Here is a 5,237-nt window from a genome sequence, read left to right on the forward strand (position 1 = left end):
CCCCCCTCTCTCATTTAAGTACTAGTACCAATTGGTAAGTGAACTGTCTCCTATGTTTTGAACCAACTCTAAAACTAGTAATGTCACAGGAAGCTCTCTCACCAGGAAGCTGAATCAAAACCGCATTATTTCTATCGCCAGGTAGCCATTTCTCTTTAACAAACGCAAAACTTTCTTTCCTCCTTCGATATTCTGCTACTCTTTAAAAGTGAACGAAAGCAACATTGGCCGTGTCCTTTTTAAGGTAAAGACACAAAATAGTCAATCAGGGATGCATGTTCGTAAGTTTTAGTAAATAACTACTAACTTTTAGAATATTTTGAATGTTTTTTTTTGTTTGTTTTATCTTCTTTTGTTTGGCTTTCTTTTGCACTACACTTTCAGTCTGGCGCTCACCGGCGCCGCCCAGTGGTGACAGACCAAGTTACCTCGGCATTGCTGTCCTAGCATCATGCACTTAAGGTCTGTCATAATCCCCGGCCAACTGCGCTCCAGGTACAAGTTACCCGTAGCCACAGATCTAGGATCAGTTTACCCTGCCTTAACAATTAGGGGGGAAACCTCAAAACTGACCTGAGATCAGCATGTAGGGGCAATTTTATATCTCTGCTGCTCTCCTGGAGAGAGCTCCTCAACCTCAACGGTGGTAGGTAAATGTTGCCTCTAACCACTGGTCCATAGTCAGATGTCTTTTTTTATCCCCTTATTGCTAAGGTTTGGTTTGGGGCTTGGTGATCTGATCCTAGTTCAGTGGTTGAGCGCAACTTCTACCTCAAGCACCTGCAACAAGTGAATCTGTTCCCAATCCCGATCCTAGGGAGCTGTAGCCATCTCTGGTTTTCATTCCAACCAATGACCTCATGCATATGCCCTCAGCTAATTAGTGGGCGGGGTTCTCCTAACACTATGACATCACATGGAGTGATAACCACATGTATTGTAGCTCTCCAAGACCAGGAAGTGGAAACATTGCTGCTACAACTATATTATCCTGTACTGAGCGAAGGTTTTACCAGCCTTACTGTCTCTAAACACTAAACATTTCATAAAGTTTTCTGTTTTAGAATTCTAACTAAGTAAAAGCTTCTTAGTTGATGAGTTTTGAAATGGCTCCTCTCACTCCCATGTGGTTTTAAAATGTTCAAAGGCAGTTTCAAAGGCAGTTTATTACGACAATGTGCATTTATACTTGGGGGGGGGGGGGCATTTAACAGTGAGAGGGGATGTGTTCGGTTGGGAGGGATTGGGGGATAATATAATATAAATTATTATGATGACACTGAACTTAAAGCCAATCCGCATTTCTGGATGATTTTGTTCCTCATTTTTAACTCAGGGTACCTGAGACGGGAATCTCTTGACGAAGCCATGATTCTAAAGCACGGACGTGTTTCCTTTATCCTGCAGGACCTAAAAGTGAAGGGCAGGACATGACTTCTCTCACTCTGCTACTTCTGACGGGGGGGCGGAGCTTACAGCCCGGCTGGGTGGGTGTGGCTTAGCAGTGCCACGCCCTGTAGACCGCGGTGAATCATGAAGAAGGTAACACAAACTAAAACAGTGAGGAGAAGTTTTGAAATTAAACGTCTGAAAATAGCACCTTTTTTTTTTTTTGTTTACCGCGTGAGAGAGAGGAAGATATTGTAGCTCTTTTCAGAGAGATGGGGATGGGTTTGGATGGGAGGAAGAGAGCTGATTGGAGGAGGGTAAGGGATGGCCAGAAAGCAAAAAGAGAGAAAAAAAAGCTTTAGTGTCAAAGACTTTCAGAGAGCTGCAGCTTGGACCTAAACATATTCTGTTTCCTCTCTATTACCTCCTCAGTACCCTGGTTGATGCTTGAATTTGTCAGATTTCGTGTAGTGTAGTTGTCATATCTGGTTCCTGCCCCGCAGCCCTCCTGCCAAACCAGGCGGAAACTATCTTATCTGTCGTCATGTTTTGTCAGGGGAAAGAAAAAAAACATCCTTCTGAGAAAATGTTTTTAGAAAAAGATGCTCTCGTTTTGTGTGTTGGGGGGCAACAAAAAAAGACAAAGGAAAAATAAAAATAAAAACGTTTTTTTTAAGTGTTTTTAAAGCCCTCTCTTGCTCTGCTGTAGTAAACGTTGCTGTTCGCTCTAAACACTGCCTGGTGCTCACCCAGTCTGTGAGATTATTCATGGAATTGTACTTAGAAAACTTCTCCATCGTGTCAACACTGATGAAATGAACATTCACTCCTTGAAATGTCCTGTACATTTTATTTATTTCATTTTGTATTTTATTTTCTTCTACAAAATGGCATGCACCAATCCGTTCCGGGGATTTGGGAATTCTTAATTAGGAGCTTACATCTGCAAAGTATAGACTACTTTATGAGTGTCGTACCAAGCGATTCATGCTCTAGTGTATTCTAAATGAGTGAATAATTGGTATATAATTGTTATAATTATATTCAAACCCCTAATGAACAATCTTACCTAGCCCTGTTCTGATAGATTGGTCTTGGGCTTTGACCCTCCCTCCCATGGCTTGATTGGCAGTTATGCGTAGCCGATGGGAACAATGTAATCCCTTTTTATGATGACCTCTGTAGGAACACAAGGTCAGGGGTCATGCATGAAATGCGTTCAACACTTAGACAATGCAGAGTATTTCAAGTGTCTAATTGGTTACTTGTCCCATCCAATCAGAAGACCAAATATAGTCCAGCAATGACTTATATGAGATTGATAATTTTACTTAAGTTATGAGTAAAGCACTTATTGTGTAGCCTTTTACCTTTCAAGGCATGATTACTAATTATTTTAGCTTAGATGTGAATGTGATTTGACAAGAAAAAACACTACTTAAAGTATAGTGTGGAATTGTGTTTTAAACTTTGTTTTTCTCCTAAACTTGCGAGTTATTATGAAATATGACAAAAATGTGCCCCTTAGCGCTTCTGTCACGTTATGCATGTGAGCATGAAAAATGATGCTGATGGGAAATGTGTATAACCTGTACAATTGGTATTTACTTATCATGACATGTAGCACTGACTGAGATGCCTGTCTAAATTCCTACATTCAGCACTTAGATAGGTCCTGAAACCCTTGAGGGGATTCCTACATTCAGCACTTAGGTAGATCCTGAAACCCTTGAGAGGATTCCTACATTCAGCACTTAGATAGGTCCTGAAACCCTTGAGGGGATTCCTACATTCAGCACTTATGTAGATCCTGAAACCCCTGAGACGGGATTCCTGTCTCATGAAAACTATAAATCTATGTATTTATCAATCAAAAAAGAACATGCAAGTGGTTCCCGAAGACGAGGATGTTGTTTAAGGCAGCCCCCCGTACCTCTCTGATTCAGAGGGGTTGGGGTTAAATGCAGAAGACACATTTCAGTTGAAGGCATTCAGTTGTACAACTGACTAGGTATCCCCCCTTTTCCCCTTCATCAGTCGTATCTAATCTACTGAGGTGCATTGCCATTTGGGCTTTATTTAATGTTTGTATGAATATTTTTGGGGTTGAGTTGTTTAGTTATGCCATTTGGGTTAACGGATCCCCCTGTCTGAAAAAGTCCTCCTTAACACGACTGAGTCTCGCCTCTTTTACAGAGAAGTTTCACACTTCTAATTATTTATATACACACAGATAATGAATGTAATAAACCGACATTAATCTCTCAACCCCCCACACACAAAAAAAAAATATCTAAAAAAAAAAAAAACAATGACACTGCCAGTTTTTTTGGGGGGGAGGGGGGCAGACTGTTTAATTTCTTTCTCCACCGTCTGCTTGTATTTGACTAGCGTTTTTCTGCCGTGGGTTTCTGTAGCCTTCAGTATTGTACCTCTCAGGATAAAGTTGACGGGAGGGGCAGCAATATTAGTCAGGATGACGCAGACTTAACTACCTGTATTAGATTAAATGTATACAACACCTATATTGTATATTGACCTGGCTCAGCTGTGTCCAAGTGCTGTACCTCAACCTGCACTTGTATCCCTCTCAGGGAAGCCTGAAAGAAAGAAGGGATAGTTGATACTCTGGGAAATATAGGCCCCTCCTCCTTTTTCTTTTGCTCTTGTCTTTTACAAGAGGAGCTAGGAGTATGTGACGGACAGCTTATGAGACAGAGACACAGTCGGTCAGAGACCTAGAGGGGAGAATGTGACGGACAGCTTATGAGACAGAGACACAGTCGGTCAGAGACCTAGAGGGGAGAATGTGACGGACAGCTTATGAGACAGAGACACAGTCGGTCAGAGACCTAGAGGGGAGAATGTGACGGACAGCTTATGAGACAGAGACACAGTCGGTCAGAGACCTAGAGGGGAGAATGTGACGGACAGCTTATGAGACAGAGACACAGTCAGAGACCTAGAGGGGAGAATCAGAGACCTAGAGGGGAGAATGTGACGGACAGCTTATGAGACAGAGACACAGTCGGTCAGAGACCTAGAGGGGAGAATGTGACGGACAGCTTATGAGACAGAGACACAGTCGGTCAGAGACCTAGAGGGGAGAATGTGACGGACAGCTTATGAGACAGAGACACAGTCGGTCAGAGACCTAGAGGGGAGAATGTGACGGACAGCTTATGAGACAGAGACACAGTCGGTCAGAGACCTAGAGGGGAGAATGTGACGGACAGCTTATGAGACAGAGACACAGTCGGTCAGAGACCTAGAGGGGAGAATGTGACGGACAGGTGGAAATGTTAACCTTCTGAATCTACTGTCTATTATTACTATTATTATTATTATTAACTTGTTTTAAACTGCATTCCAAAACAAATCATTGTACCTTTTTATATAAATGAAAATAGCTATATACATATGAATATATATTTAATTTACTGTTTTACATCTTCAGGTAAATCAATGGATTTCTTTTCATTCTGATGTGAGATTGTAAACAAACACGGAGAGAAAAAAAAGAAATGCAGAACAAAACTAACCTCAATTTCTAGATACCATGTGACGTGCCATTTTTGTCTCTTGAGTGGCACGTGATACCTTTCAAGAAAAAAACTAAACAGACTTCTGTGAATTGCCATTTTGCTTGTTGTTATGAAGTGTTGTTGATTATTCCTCCATGCTGCATATCCTGTTGTCATGACGCCTCAGGTCCACCCACTTCAAAGCAGCTGATTGTACACTAACTAGCAACACAAATCAGGACTTTTATTCAAGTAAAAGTGTTTTAGTACTCTTTTAGTACACTTTCTTGTGTTTCCAGACTTCTTAGATGGGACTGACGGAAG

At 41.6% G+C, this 5,237-nt stretch overlaps 1 long non-coding RNA gene across 1 annotated transcript; it reads right to left on the bottom strand.

The window, feature by feature from the left end:
- Positions 1-3,728: 3,728 nt before the first annotated feature.
- Positions 3,729-4,538, bottom strand: LOC127932417 (uncharacterized). Its single transcript, XR_008145219.1, has 2 exons — positions 4,373-4,538; positions 3,729-4,298 (listed from the first exon to the last, which is right to left on the bottom strand). It is a non-coding gene; the product is annotated as an uncharacterized LOC127932417 (long non-coding RNA).
- Positions 4,539-5,237: the final 699 nt, after the last annotated feature.

This window comes from Oncorhynchus keta, chromosome 10 (assembly GCF_023373465.1).
Source record: "Oncorhynchus keta strain PuntledgeMale-10-30-2019 chromosome 10, Oket_V2, whole genome shotgun sequence".
NCBI lineage: Eukaryota > Metazoa > Chordata > Actinopteri > Salmoniformes > Salmonidae > Oncorhynchus > Oncorhynchus keta.